General features: G+C 41.6%; 1 pseudogene; it reads left to right on the forward strand.

Annotated features, from left to right (window-relative positions):
* The first annotated feature begins 747 nt into the window (after positions 1 to 747).
* On the forward strand, positions 748 to 12266 carry LOC119262594 (annotated as a pseudogene).
* The last annotated feature ends 4673 nt before the right edge of the window (positions 12267 to 16939 follow it).

Genomic DNA, 16939 nt, shown 5'->3' on the forward strand with positions numbered 1-16939 from the left:
AATGGGAAAGTTTGCTCATTTCATGTCTGAAGTGAAGTTGCTAATTGGGATTCTTGTCCATTTGACATTGTGCAAACAAAGGAACTTGGAACTTTCGCATCTGTTCATAGGTGAGCCATTGATGTGCAGTGGAAAGTTATCACAGCTAGTTCTCATGAAGTTAACAATTATCTCTTTCATCTTAATGGAGTTATGACATAACTGAAGTTTGATGAAACACCATGCCATAAACTCCTCCTACTTAATTCTAGCTTCCTATAAATACCAGTCCTTCACTCTTACTCATGAATTTCGTACCAACCCAGCTTCATGCTACTTATCCGCTATTATCTCATATCATCTCATCTCGTCATGGACCTCAATATTGTCGCTTCCAACAATGATCTCTTTGGAGAAAACTGGCATCCTTCCTCCCAGAGATCCGCGCATCATGCACCCAGGCTCGAGTCCATCATCGCGGTTCCTGACATGCCTGCTGCCTCGGCTTACTCTGGCTTCTCATTTCACTACAGCAGCTCTCGTTCGGCGCACAGCAGCTCCTGAAGGAGGAGGCGTTCGTCCCCTGATCCACTGCTCCGTTGCGGCCTTCAAGAGCCGGGAATTCCTGCACCTCCCCCAGCTCCGGTGCTTCCATACACTTCCTGCTCCAAATCAAAACCTCTGTCTATCTCCGATTGGACCGTAGCTAAACTGCAGAAGGTCCTTTGGGACTGGCACTTTCTTTTTGCCCGTGCGGCGCCTAAGGCAATGCTTTTCTCCCTGCATGTGGAGTCTCTCGGGGCTAAACAGTGCCTGCCTTTCGCTGCTCTGGTGCAGCCCAATCACGTCACCTTCCATACTGCCATGGCGCGTGATGATGTCACCAACTCTCTGGACGCCTCCTCAACACAAGTGCCGCCCTCTGCTGGATGTCCAAGTCCCACTCCCAGGCAGCTCGTCTCGGTTGCTGGCCCAGCCTAACCTGTTATTGTCCTTGTTACATGCCTTGCTTCCATTTTCTCATGACTCTCCCTCTCCCCCTATTTTTTCCCAGGCTTTGTCTCCCCGACCTGTGGCTATGTCTCTTCCTTCTTCTCAGCTTCCTTTTTTGTCATCCCAACCCCTCCCTTCATCATCCCAATCCCTCCCCTTATCATCCCTTCCAGTTCCCTCATCATCCCAACCCCTCCCCTTATCATCCCTCCCTATTTCCTCATCATCCAAACCCCTCCCCTTATTATCCCTCCCTATTCCCTCATCATCCCAGCCCCTCCCCTTTTCTTCATGCCCATTTCCTCAGTCTTTCCTGCCATTCCCTGCTTGCCCTTCAAGCCTCGTTTTCCCATCCCATTCTGGGTCTCAAGTTGCAGGCATTGTCGGCTCAGCTGTGGCCCCTCCTCACTGACTCCTCATTTTCCCCTCTACACTGCCCCTCCTGCTGTCCCACCTGGAGATGCCCGCCTCTTCAATCCTCCTCTTGATTCTTCTGCCCAGCTTGTGGGGATCCCCCAAGGTACAGAAGTCAGTCTCCCCTCATTACTTCACCCCTCTGCTGCTTCTGGTGCTCCCCACACCATTGACACCGGCAATGTTTCTCTTACCCTAAAGTCTGCCGAAACTTGCACGTCCAAGGTCCTCACCATGCCTCAGTTTGCCCTCATCTTTTCTGTCAACCTCAATGTTCAGCCTTCTCATCTAGGCATCAGGAGCTGGATGATTATCTTTCCATCACATTGGACCTCGCCGTTCGTTTCAGAGGGTCATGTTTCTATGATTACCATTGTTTGTTCTTGGCCGACACATCTTTTCCTTGGGGGCAGGATAGTCTATAACATTTTCAACTCTGCTGGATGTTTTTCTTCTTCATGCAAGTTAATCCATGTCTGCTCACATTGTGGCCAAGCCCATTCTAGGTCTAGATGTCCCCTTCACCCTCCTATGTTTGGGCCCATCTTTCTACTCCTGTCAATGTCCCTGCACTCACTGCTGACTTCACCTTTCATCCAGATCATTCCTTGATCACTTATCTGCTGGATGGCCTTATCTTTGGCTTTTCTCTGGGACTCGCCATGCTTTCTGCTTCTTCACTTTCACGTCGCAACCTACTATCCGCTCTGTCCGAGCCTGATGTCATATCTTCCCTTTTGGCCAAAGAAGGTTAGGAGGGTTTCAAGATCGGCCCATTCTCTTCTTCTCCATTCTCTACCCATCACGTCAATCCTAGCAGTGTTGCCACTCAAATACTCTGGCAAGAACACCTCATCATCAATTTGTCTGCACCTCATGGCTCTTCGGAACCATCCATCAACAGCCTGCATCGCTCATCAAGCAGGCTGGTCTTGGAGCTTGGCTCACCAAGGCTGACATCATCTCAGGTTTTAAGATCCTCCCTCTGCACCCTGATTTTTGGCATCTGCAACTGCTTTGCAGTCCGTCTCACCTTCAGCTGCAAGAGAAGCCCCAAGATTTTTGGCACCTTGGCTGAAGCCTTGTGTTGGATCTTGCTCAATGTTTGCATGCTACCCTACATGCTCCACCTCCTCGATGACTTCCTCATGGTAGTCTCCCCTTCCTCCCCACCTGCGTATGGTCTGCTTTTCAGTGGCTCGGTGTCCCCCTCTCTCCCGAGAAGACATTGGGTCCATCAACGTCTCTTGAGCTCCTTGGCATTCAGCTAGACTCTGTCTTATTCCAGGCTTCCTTTTCACCCGATAAGCTGGATCGCATTAGTACTGCCTTGTCAGACTTTGTGCTGCAGCCTCGATGTACAAAGCTCCAGCTTCTCTCTTCTTGGACATATTAATTATGCAATTCACATAATATCTCAAGGACATTCATTTATCTCCCACCTCCTCAGCATTGCCTTTTCAGTTTCTTCACTCCAACACCACCTCTCCTTGGATGATGCATGTATCTCAGAACTTCACTTCTGGCTCTTTCTCCTTCAACACTGGAATGGCATCTCTTTCTTCTATGAAGACGCTATGCTAGTTCCTGAAAATCTGCAGCTATTCAATGATGTGGCTCCCTCAATAGGCTTTGGCAGCTTCTATGGTGGCTGCTGATTCTTTTCTCCTTGGCATCCGGAGTATGCTTTGCTTTCCCTTAAATCAGGTGAATCCTCCACCTTGTGGGAACTCTACCCTCTCATCATTGCTGCACTCTTTTGGGGACCTGAATGGACAGGATGAGTGATTCTCATCCACTCCAACAATTCTGCAGTTGTACATATAATCAACAAAGGTCGTTCTAATTCCCTAAAACTCATGCCATTCCTACATCGCCTTACTTGGCACTCAATCCAATATCAGTTTATTCTTCGAGCCATTCACATCCTAGGCCGTTTGAATGCTATTGCTGACTCATTTTCATTTTCAGAAATTTCTTGCCTTCCACCACATCAACTGCCCTTAACCTCTGATCTCCTTCACCACTGCATTCAGACTCTATGCTGGTCTCTTCCCCAAAGAACTATCCATTACGTTAGAAACCCTTTTTCTCCTCGCTTTCTTCGGATTCCTGAGATGTTCAGAATACACAGCTCAAACCAAAACTTTCAACCCCAATCTACATCTGTGCCTATCAGACTTAACTATGTTTAACTCAGATACTATGATCTATAATAATCAAACACAGCAAAACAAACGAATTTGGTAAAAAGAATTCCTTTGTACTTGTTTAAAATTAAGCTGTACCTCAGTCCATATGAACCTTTGGCACAGCTACTCCAACTCAGGCTCTCTCAAAATGCCCAGCAATCAGACCCACTCTTTATCACAGAAACTGGCTCCATGGTCTCCCGTCATTGGTTCCACAAACTCTTACTCCTAGTTCTTTCATTATCCAGTTACCCTTCAGAATGATTTTCTGCTCATTCCTTCAGAACTGGGGCAGCTTCCTCTGTTACTTGCCTGGGACTCCCCATCCATGTGGTTCAACTACTCAGACGACGGTCTTCACAAGCTTACCATGGCTATATACGAACACAAGTCCAGGATCTCTGCCAAGTGCACGTACAGCTGGCCTCCATCTAATCTGGAATTTTTGGGGGTCGGCTTTCCCACGACCTGCAGAAGCCATACTGAACTCTAGCCCAAAATCCCTCAGAGTTCCACTCATCTCATTATTTAACTTACCAAGGCGTGTTCTGCATTCACAAAATGGAGTTACGACATAATTGAAGTTCGAGGATAGACCACGCCTAAACTCCTCCTGCTTAATTCTAGCTTCCTATGAATACCAGTCCTTCACTCCTCCTGCTCGTGAAGAATTTCGCACCCCACCTCCTCAATTTTCTCCTCCACCTTGTCCACACCTGCAATTGATCTTTAATGGGGGGGTAGGTCAGCCTTCTTGTGCCCCGCAGAAGCCATACCAAACTCTAGCCCAAAATTCCTCAGAGTTACCCTCCTCATTATCTCACTTACCAAGGCATGGTCTGCATTCACAAATCAAAATGAAGAGGTAGGATACTGTGTCTGCACCAGTCTGCAAGCTGCACCTTTTCCTCTTTGTATGCTGACACATTATTACAACTAGCAAGACCCACCACTGTAGCATCACCAGCTAACATCAGGATATAATTTGAGCTCTGTGTTGCACTACTTTCATAAGTCAGCAGTGTAAATAGCTGGTATTCAGCATAGTGGTGATAAAGGTTGTCTTGCCTATCATGACAGAATGAGGTGTCCCTGTCAGGAAGTCCAGGCTCCAGTGGCAGAGGGAAATGTTCAGGCCGAATAAGCTCAGCTTTCCAATATGTTGCTGTGATTGTGTTCAATGCTGATCTAAACTGTATGAACAGCATTCAGAACATAATTGTCTTTTCTGTTCAAGTGCATACTGGTTTGCGTGACAAAGTGAAATGGATCCAAAGTGGAATGAAGACTGCTCTATATGTGTTTCATTACCAACTGCTCAAAGCACTTAATGATGACATGATTAAGTGTTTTTTTTTTCAGTAATCACTGAAGCAATACACAGTAGATTTCAGCACAGCAAAGAGATGATTTTAGTTGTTTTGCCGTAGTCTAGAGCAATGGCCTGACCCGCAGCAATGTTGAAGAAATCTTGTTATTAAATCTAAAAGCTGGTCAAGATATTCTCTGAGCATCCATCCAGACCTGTGCTCAGGTCCAGCAGCCTTCTGAGGGTTAACTCTGGAAAATTGTTTCAAAGGTTTTCAGCAACTAATAATCAATAAGATAAGATAAGATAAGATAGACTTTTATCATTCCACTGGGGGAAATTTGCATTGTTACAGCAGAACACACAGTAAGCAGACAAAAGATGTGCATCATACAAAATACAAACTATGATATACTATATAAATAAATAAAACAAGACATCTGTTAGAAAAATATAAAAAATAAAGATAGAATTAAGATACTATACAAATTTACAGTTTGCACATGCAGTTGTATGGATATTGCACAATTCTGAGCAGGTAATAACTAGATATTGCGCAGTAATAATTGCAGATATTGCACAGAACTAGTATATGTATTGCACTTGTACCATTCTGTCAGCAGCAGATATTGCACATTAATTAGAGGTAGAATATGATATAGGTAAAAAAATTGTCTTCTCCATTGAAGTGTGTGAGTGAGAGGTGAGTGGCAGAAGATATGGTATCCTCTGCAAAATGGTTAGGGTGAAATGTGTAGTGAAATGGATCCAAGGTGGAATGAATTGCTCTGTATGTGTTTCACTATCAACAGCTCAAAGTGATTAATGATGACCGTTTTGAAGTAGTGCCAGGCTCCCAACAATGCTGAAGGTGTCTGTTGTCATATGTGAGAGCTGGTTAGGACATCCCCTGAGCACCCATCAAGGCCTGTTATCAGGTCCAGCAGTCTTGTGATGGTCAATTCTGGAAAGAGAAATTTCAAGGTTTACTAAGGATAGACCAAGTACGTGAAGGAGTTCTACTTTATTGGCTGGTGGTTCTGTGCATCAAACTCTCTTAAAAATCATTCAGTGCATCTAAGAGCGAGGCATCACTATCACAAGCATGTGCTGTCACTTTGTAGTCAGTGTTGGCCTGAATGCCCTTCTATATATGCCTTGTGTCTCTGGTATCCTGAAATTGTCCATTTCCTGGGCATAATAGTTCTTTGCATCTCTGCAAGACTGGGACAATTTGGTTCTTGAACTGCTGAGAGATGCCATTTCATCCATGTTGATGACTGCTTGTTTTTTGACCACTGGCTATAATGGATTTGATTCTTAGATTTCCACCAGTAAAGCCATTCCATACATGAAGCCTGGCTACAAGCCACATTCATAATAAAAAGCTGGACCATTTAAATTTGCATTGAATAGTATGCTCCACCAAGCCCAGTTCCTCACCGCTTGTCCTTTCCAAGAAGTTTGACAGAGCACCAGCAAGGTGATAATTTGTGAGTGAGTGGCAGTTCTATTTAGCACATCACAGTGGGTGGTGCACTATGAGTGGCATTTGTACCTTCTTTGACAAGAGCACCTGTCTTAAACTGGGCAGACTAAAACAAGCTTTTTTAGGGTACTGCTGCTCACTTACTGGCCAGGTTCTGGAACATCTGCCAGTTTGCCTTTGACTCACTTTGCCTGGAGGAGAAGAAGAATCACAAAAACTGTGGCCGAAGGCCCAGTTACTCTTTTCCTCCTGCCTGTGGTGAAGGCCTAGAAACTCTTGTCCTTCTGTCTGTAGCTAAAGGCCCGGTCATTTCTATCCTCCTGCTTGTAGTTTTAGGTCTAGTTACTCCTGTCCTCCTACCTGTGGCTGAAGGCTTAGTTACTTATGTCCTTTTGCCTGCAGCTTAAGGCCTTGATGTTCCTGTCTTTCTGTCTGTAGTTGAAGGCTCAGACACTGCTGTCCTCCTTCTTGTTTTGTTAGGCCTAGTCTCTCCTGTCCTTCTCCTTGTGGCTGAAGGCCTAGTCCCCTTTCCTGCCTATGGCTTATTCCTTATTTCCTGCTTATCTGGCCTCACTCACTAACCTTGCACTCAATAACTGCTCCCTACATACACTGTGCTGCTGTTGTCAGAAGGTTACTGTTTACATCTGTTACTGCACAGAACGCTATTGTTTACATAGGTCACTTGCAACATGCACTTTATGAACAGTTGCTCTACATACTTGCACATGTAACTTACATTTTTCTTTCAATTTTGCACATAAAACTGTTTTTACGATCATTTTAGTGTTATTCTTATATTGTCTATTTTTTTTCTATTTTCTTCTAAGATTATATTAGGTGAATGGAGGAACAGCAAAGTAAGAAATTCATTGTTCAGTGTAACTGCCTGTTCTGCTGTGTATATGACAATAACACTCTTGAATCTTATGCTATGCATAACATATGTTATGGTATTGTGTTAGAGTTCAAGTATGGATGTCCATTACTGTGTTAGTAATGCATGCACATCAGTAAAAAAATTAAAATGTTTTTGCTCTTTAAAATGTAATATCCAGTTTATAATAAATCTTGGAGGGGCATCATATGTAAGTAGTTTACTTTAAAATACACAAAACCTAATACTGTAAACTTGAATGTTTTGGATAAAGTAAGTTCACTACAATGATTTTGAACAAGGAGGGATATCTTACTGTATGACAGTTTAGTTTACAGGTTAAATTTGTTTTTCGTTATCCAGTATTTTATAGTCTGATCTGACCTCTGAGTAATGTGGTTGACCTCATGCCCTTTTGAAATAAAAGAAACAATTAAAATCTCAAAAACAAAATCATGAACAGTATATATATATATATATATATATATATATATATATATATATATATATATATATATATATATATACACACATACACATACACACACACACACACACACATACACACAGTACAACTGCATTGAAAACTAATAGTGTATGTTGATAGATATTTTTTCATGGCATACAGAATAAAAATAGCCATGTTAAGGTTTAACAAAAAATTTTAAAAAGTTCTTCTTTTCCACATCATTTTCTTGACTCTACTAGAAATCTCTTGTAATTTAAACCATACATGATAGCATTCATAAGAGGAAGAATGATCAAATATTCCACTGACACCATCACAGAAAAGATATGAGGTTCATTTCCTTCAAATCTGCTGTTGATCACTTCAAAGCAGGAGGTAAACGTGAAACTGATGAAAATGAAAAGGTGTGGGAAGCAGGTCTGCAGAGCTTTTCATCTGAACTCTTGAACTCAGACATCAAGTATTTGAGCATATGAGTAGATTATGAACATCACTGGTGGAAACAGCAGAAGAATTAAACCAAACAGTGCAAATTAATTGCTAGCAGAGATGTCCCCACAGCTTAATTTAGCAATTGCGGAATTATTACAGTATATTCTGTTTAATTTAAATTTACACAGTTGAAGTCGGATTGTTACGATTACTGATATGCCAGTAATAAAGGAAGGTGTGACACCCACAAAGTGTTGGTCACATTTGTGATTGTTTTTGTATATTTCGTGTTACTAAATTATGAACTTCTGCTGGTATAGCTCAAACGATATTGCTGTTGCAGAGATGCCCTGTAGGGTGTGCTGTGGCGTTGGGTAATTACTGCTGCTCGCAACTCAGATTTGAGAAGCTGTTGCACACACAAGTCATACTGCCTCGTGTCTCATCTCTTCCACCCTGTTTACAGGTGTTTAATCTGTGTACACCAACCAACAGAAAAATAAGAGCTTTTTCACAGTTAATATATTAACAAGAGTTGCATATTGTAATGGTTTACATATGGACACATATCTGTCAAAGGCCATAACTGCAAACACTCCAAATTCTGAAGCTACATGTGTAAATACAAAAGCCCTGAAACAGACAGGCTGAGTAAGAAGTAACTGGTCTTTCAGACAGAAAATCACTCAGCAGTTTAGGATAAATGGCAGTTGTTCCAAACAACTGGCAGTTGTTTGTGTAAATGACAAAAATGACAAACAGAATTAGAGAAAGTAATCAAGAGATAAACTGCAAGAGTAGTTATAAAATAAAAATATCTGTAATTCTGCAGTTCTACATGACCATTCATGAACAAGTACGTAACATCAGAAGAATTATCCATTAGTTCCCATGAAGTAAACCATAAATCTCTAACACTTTAGATTTGTCTGTTAGATGTGGTGCTGGTCACAGTAACATTCTGCTTCAATCAGAGATCATATATTGGAAAATAGAATTAATGATGAACTGTGGTCTGACAGTCACGCTGTGGTGTGAAAAATGGCCTCACAGTTACGTCTCATTATTTACTGACTGACATCTCTAGCCGAGCCCACCTTTTTTCTTTTTTCTATTGCTACAGTTAAACAATAATGCTTGTAAACTGCAATATCTACTACATATATTGACATTTTTCAAATTATATATATATATATATATATATATATATATATATATATATATACACACATACACACACACACACACACACACACACTATTAGGTGCACCTTGCTCGTAAAAGGTTGGACCCCCTTTTGCTTTCAGAACTGCCTTAATTCTTCGTGGCAGACTTTCAACTATGTGTTGGAAACATTCCTCAGAGATTTTGGTTGGTTATTTGAGTTTCTGTTGCCTTTCTATCATCTGGAACCAGTCTGCCCATTCTCCTCTGACCTCTCACATCAACAAGGCATTTTTGTCCACACAACTGCCACTCACTGGCTATTTTCTCTTTTTTGGACCGTTCTCTGTAAACCCTAGAGATGGCTGTGCGTGAAAATCCCAGTAGATCAGCAGTTTCTGAAATACTCAGACCAGCCCGTCTGGCGCCAATAACCACACCTCATTCAAAGTCACTTAAATCCCCTTTCTTCCCCGTTCTGATGCTCGGTCTGCACTTCAGCAAGTTGTCTTGACCACCTCTACATACCTAAATGCATTGAGTTGCGGCCATGTGATTGGCTGATTAGCTATTTGTGTTAACAAGCAATTGAACCTAATAAACTGGCTGGTTGAATGTATATTCTCCTGGTTATCCGGGTTCCTCACACAGTCCAAAGACAGTCAAGCCAATTGGACACCCTAGGTATTGAATTGCCTTCTGACATGTATGAGTCTTGTAGGCAGGCGTCTGCAGCATTATGGGAGTCCTGTTTGGCTTGGTAGCTGGAGGGGAGCATGATGCATATCCCTAAACTGAGTTCTACCTCAATCATACACTAACACGCATTCATATATGAATTCTACTCCATGTTGACAGTAATACACATTCAAACAAGAATGGAAAATGGTCCCCTACCACACTTTTACAATAATATAAATATCCAATCCAGTTCTACTTCACTTTACCATGATAGACACATTCATACCCGAGTTCTACTGCATATATATATAGAGTAACAAAAATCTATATCCGAGTCCACCTAAAGCCTTAAGGAAAAACAAACTCCTACCTGAGTTCTACCTTAAAAGGGCCAGTGATACAGTCTGAGCCTGCCAGGACAGACACAGAAACCAGCTGAACTGGACTTGAGGAGGTGGTCACTGAAAGGAAGACAAAGCTGGAACAGAATGAGGATACAGTGCCTTGCGAAAGTATTCACCCCCTTGGCATTTTTCGTTTTGCTACCTCAACCTGGAATTAAAATGGATTATTTGAGGTTTAGCATCATTTCATTTACAGAACATGCCTATAACTTTGAAAATGTTTTTATTGTGATGCAAACAACAAATAGGACAAAATAACAGAAAACTTCAGTGTTCATAACTATTCACCCCCCTAAAATCAGTACTTTGTAGAGCCACCTTTTGCGGCAATTACAGCTGCAAGTCGCTTTGGATAAGTCTCTATGAGCTTGCCACGTTTTGCCACTGGGATTTTTTGCCCATTCCTCAAGGCAAAACTGCTCCAGCTCCTTCAAGGTGGTTTCTGCTGGTGAACAGCAATCTTCAAGTCTGACAACAGATTCTCAATTGGATTAAGGTCTGGGCTTTGACTAGGCCATTCCAACACATTTACACATTTCCCCTTAAACCACTCAAGTGTTGTTTAGCAGTATGCTTTGGGTCATTGTCCTATTAGAAGGTGAATCTCCATCCCAGTCTCAAATCACTGACAGACCAAAACAGGTTTAGCTCAAGAATATCCCTGTGTTATGGCCAGGGTTACCTTTGGTCTCTGTGCTGCCTCTCTGATTAATGCCCTCCTTGCCCGGTCTGAGAGTTTTGGTGGGCAGCCCACTCTTGGCAGGTTTGCTGTGGTATCATGTTTTTTACATTTGATGATAATGGATTTGATGGTGCTGCGGTGGATCATCAGAGATTTGGATATTTTTTTATAACTCAACCCTGACTTGTACTTCTCAGCAACTTTGTCCCTAACTTGTTTGGAGATCTCCTTGGTCTTCATGGTGTTGTTTGGTTAGTGGTGCTGCTTGCTTAATGGTGATGCAGCCTTTGGGGCCTTTCAGAAAAGGTATGTATATACTGACAGATCATGTGACACTTAGATTGCACACAGGTGGACTTCATTTCACTAAGCATGTGACTTCTGAAGGTAATTGTTTGCACCAGAACTTTTTAGGGGCTTCATAGCAAAGGGGGTGAATACAAGTGCACATGCCAATTTTCAGTTTTTTATTTCCAAAGATTGATTATATATATATATATATATATATATATATATATATAATTTTTATAAATTTATTTATTTTTCACCAATTTAGACTATTTTGTGCAGATGCATCACATACAATTCAGATAAAAAAAACATTTAAATACAGGTTGTAATGTTACAAATAACAAAAAAGCCAAAATTATTACAGTATAATACAGATTTGAGCCACAGGCAGGAAAACATTGACTGGGCCTTCAGCCATACGAAGGACAGGAAAATGTGGGCCTTTAGCTACAGCTAGATGGACAGGAGCATCTAGGCCTTGAGAAAGAAAAGAGCGGCTGGGCCTGCAGGCACAAGAGGGAGGATAGGAGCATCTGTCAAGCAACCTGCTTGAAAACACAAGGACTGGAACTGGAGTGATGCTGTCTCTCTAAAGATTATGTGGGATTCTCCTTTTCCTCCTTCAGAGGGTCAAGGGCAAACTGGTAGAGGTCCCAGGTGAGGTCCCACCTGAATAGACCTCTTGTAGTCTGTCCACCTAAAACAGATTATCATATTAAAGAAGCTACAAAAGCCATTCACAGTGGAATGAAACATTGCAACGATCTAAAAAGAACTGGCACTCACCCTGAAACCTTTGATACCCCTCAACAGGTGATGAGGAGCTGGGCTTGTTGGTGAACATGTGGGGCAAGCTATTTAATGTAAACTATGTGGGCAAAGCCTTCTGACACAAATGAGGCTTGTAGGCAGGCTTCAAGTACTGAATAGCTAAGCTGCATAGCTGGGTAACACATTCTTTGGATGGTCCCCTATAGATGAGCTACAAATATTTATCAAACCTTTGTGGTGGTACTCAGTTGATCATCAACAACATTAAGATTAAGGTTAGGAGTAGGTGTAGGTTTTTCCATGAAGTTAAGATTAGCGTTAGGTTAGAATTTCATAGAAAATTTCAGTCAACTTCAAGTTCAGGTGCATTTATTATTTAGTTGAATATTGCTAAAAGGTCTGAGCATCTAAAAAGTACACACAAAGCTGTAATTAAAGAAGTAAATTATATATATATATATAAGAGAAGCATGAAAACAAACTTTTTCTTTAGAATTTTTTTTTCTTCCAAAATATAGTTGAGGTGTTGATTTGATATCAATTTGCTATCAAAAATTAGCACTGAAGAATGAAAAGTGGTTGTTGGCTCATGTTTGCAATAGTTCGTTGACAAGACATGAACATATGCACGTGACTGAATGAGAATATTTCTGTTCTTCAAAATGTAGTATTCATATAATTAAAGTGTTGGAATGGTATCATAACTAATCAACAGTAAAAAACCTGAAACCTAATACTGTAAACCTTATTGTTTTGGTTAAAGTATGCTCACTACAATGATCATGAAGAAGGAGGAATGTCTTGCTGTATCATAGTTTAGTTTACAGTTTAAACTTGTTTTTGGTATCCAGTATTTTATAGTCTGATCTGGCCTCTGAGTAATGTGGTCGACCTCAGGCCCTTTTGAAATAAAATGTTGTACTTTACAGTTGTAATGAATGCCTGCAACATGTCTAATCTACACAGTTACATTTACACAGCTTTCCCACAGAGTGCAAATGAGGTTAAGTGAGGAACCAGCTATGCAGATTAGACTTTTTTTTCTTTTTTTTAATGTGCAGTGTATATATTCTATTAGTTTTGTATGCAGTTGTACTATGTTTATAGAAATGTTCTCAAGGCATAAAAAATAAAAATAGCCATGTTAAGGTTTTAAGAAAAACATTTAAAACATTTTCTTGACTCTATTAAAAATTTCTTTCAATTTCAAACCATACATAATAGGATTAATAAGAGGAGGAATAACCAAATATTCTATTGACATTACCACAGAAAAAATAAGAGGTACATTTCCTTCAAATCTGCTGTTGATCACTTCAAAGCAGGAGGTAAAAGTGAAACTAATGAAAATAATAAGGTGTGGGAAGCAGGTCTGAAGAGCTTTTCTTCTGAATTCTTTTGAGTTCTTTAAACAGACTTCAAGTATTCTAACATATGAGTAGAATATGAACATCACTGGTGGAAACAGCAGAAGAATTAAACCAAACAGTCCAAATGAATTGCTAGCAGATAGGTCCCCACAGCTTAATTTAGCAATTGCGGAATTATTACAGTATATTCTGTTTAATTTAAATTTACACAGCTGAAGTCGGAATGTTACTATTACTGATGTGCCAGTAATAAATGAAGGCATAAACCAACAGAAAAATAAGAGCTTTTTAACAGTGGACATTTTTACAAGAGTTGCATATTGTAATGGTTTACATATAGACACATATCTATCAAAGGCCATAACTGCTAATAGTCCAAATTCTGAAGCTCCATATGTGAAAATACAAAAGCCCTGAAACAGACAGGCTGAGTAAGAAGTAACTGGTCTGTCAGACAGAAAATCACTTAGCAGTTTAGGATAAATGGCAGTTGTTCCAAAAAGTGAATTGAAAAGTAAAGCAGCAATGAAAATGTACATCGGCTCATGGAGAGGTTTGTTTGTGTAAATGACAAAAATGACAACAGAATTAGAGAAAATAATCAAGAGATAAACTGCAAGAGTAATTATAAAATAAAAATATCTGTAATTCTGCAGTTCTACATGACCATCCATGAACAAGTATGTAACATCAGAAGAATTATCCATTAGTTCTCATGAAGAAACCCATAAATATCTAACACATTGCATTTCTCTAAGATGTGGTGCTGGTCACAGTTCTGGTCAAACATTCTGCTTCAATCAGAGATCATATATTAGAAATTAGTATTAATGATGAACTGTGGTCTCACAGTCACGCTGTGGTGTGAAAAATGGCTTTGTGTGTAGTTATAGTTTCTCGAGCAGTTATGTCTCATTATTCACTAAGTGACGAGTCTCTAGCCCAGCCCACCTTTTTTATAGCTACAGTTAAAGAAATAAATAATGCTTGTAAACTGCAATATCTACTTCATATTTTGACATTTTTTGTATATATATATATATATATATATATACACAAAAATCTGGGTTATCTGGTTTCCTCCCACAGTCCAAAGACATGCAATCAGGCCAATTGGACACCCTAGGCATGTGTGTGTGTATATATATATATATATATATATATATGTTTGTCCATCATTAAGTGCTTTTTCTAGATAATTTTTGCACAACATTTTGGGCAGGAGGATAACCGTCTTGCACTCCCAAACAGGTCTTTATATTAAAGAAGCTACAAAAGCCATTCAGAAATGAATGACGCATAGGCTAAAAAGAACTGCCACTCACCCTCAATGTGACATGCAACTAAAAAGCAGACGTTTGCTTTTTGAAAACAAAAGTGAAGCTTTTAGCTGTAACCCAAGAACCTCCTGGTGGACACTGGAAAGAGCACTTTGATGAACTCCTTAATCTGAGAGACATGCCTCCCTCATAGCAGTCAATGCCAGAGACTTCTTGTGTGTCAAATTCCATTTCCCTGGCAGAGGTCACTGAGGAAGTTGGTAAGCTCCTCAGTGGCAAGGCAACAGGGGTGGATGAGATTTGTCCAGAGATGCTTAAGGCTCTGGACATTGTGGGGCTGTCATGGCTGACACGCCTCTGCAAAATTGTATGGACCTCAGGAACAGTACCCTCGGACTGGCAGACTGGGGTGGTGGTCCCTATTTTTAAAAAGTGGGACCGGAGGTTGTGTGCCAACTATCGGGGTATCACACTGCTCAGCCTCCTTGGGAAAGTCTATGTGTTTGAAAGTCTGTGTTATTTGTGTTAACAAGCAATTGAACTAATTGAATAAAGTGGCTGGTTGAGTGTATATTCTCCGGGTTATCTGGGTTCCTCCCACAATCCAAAGACATGCCAATTTGACAGCCTAGGTAATATATATATTCTTTATGTCATTACATTATCCAAAATCCGTTGCGGGGGTAAGCGACTTTTATTGAGGGCAAATCCAATATCGGTCGTAATGGTCCAGGGTCATATAGCCAACATGAACAGATTGAGTTTCCGACATGACAGCTGGATACGGCAAACAACACCAACACGACGAGCACACAACGACCAGCGAAAACAAAAGGCAAACACAGGGCTTGAATACACAGGGGCAACGAGAGACAGGTGAAAACAATCAGGGGCGGAGTTACAAAACCAAAACAAAAACGCACATGGTAAACCAAAACATGAACACATGGACAGGACTGGCAGGGGCCAATCGTGACAGTACCCAACCCCCCACTCACCCCCCCAAAGGCACGCACACCGAGGCATGCCAACCAAAAACAGAACAAAACAAAAACAGACACAAGAGACCAAAAACAGAAACAAACTACACAGGGACAGGTACAGACCCAGGAGCAAGAGAACATGATACTGAAACCACGGGCACAGACTCATGAGCAGAGGCAGAAAGGGGTACAGAGGCAGAAACAGGTAAAGAGGCAGAACAACAAGAGGCAGAAACAGACACAGGTGAAGAATACGAAACAAGAACAGACACAGACGGAGAATGGGAAACAGGAACAGACACAGATGGAGACATAACACCAGACACAGGAACTGACTAAACAAAATGAGGACGAAAAATGGTGGGAGGATGAGGAGGCACAACACAAAACGACACAGAACGAGAGACGACCAGAGAAACAGGACGCGGAAAACAAGAACGAATGACACAAAAGACAGGGGAACAGGCACTAAGACAGACATAGGAACGGAAACGGGTACAGAAACAGAAACAGGAACAGAAACAAAAGGAGACACAGGAACGGGAACCATAACAGGAAAGGGAACTGACACAGACACAACAGTAGGGAACAGGACAAAACCAGGACAGGGCAGAAACGAAGGAACAGAAACAGACACAGGAGGCACAGAAGGACCATGGGGAACAAAGACAGGAGAAATGGAAGGCCCAGGGGAAACAGACACAGGCGAGGGCGGCATGGGCAGGAACAAAGGGGCTGTAAAGTCCATGGGGGCAGGCGGGCCTGCTACGATGTCCACGGGGGCAGGCAGGCCTGCTACGATGTCCAACGAGCCTGGTGGCGGGTCCGGAGGCGTGGCGACTGGCGGCGGGTCCGGAGGCGCAGGCTTGCCGCAGGGCATGGCCATTGGATCAGGAATGCCGTGGGGTGCGGCCACAGGATCAGAATTGCCGCAGGGTGTGGCCACGGGATCAGGCTTTCGGGCTGGGGACCTTTGCTCCAACCTGGAGGAACAAACAGACACAGGACCCACTCTGCCTGAGGGATCGAAGGTCACAGGCATTCAATGTTGGTTTTCTGCCTTGCTGCTTACTTGCAGAGATTTCTCCAGATTCTCTGAATCTTTTGATGATATTATGGACTGTAGATATGAAATCCCTAAGTTCCTTGCAACTGCATG

The sequence above is a fragment of the Pygocentrus nattereri genome, chromosome 27 (genome assembly GCF_015220715.1).
Source record: "Pygocentrus nattereri isolate fPygNat1 chromosome 27, fPygNat1.pri, whole genome shotgun sequence".
NCBI lineage: Eukaryota > Metazoa > Chordata > Actinopteri > Characiformes > Serrasalmidae > Pygocentrus > Pygocentrus nattereri.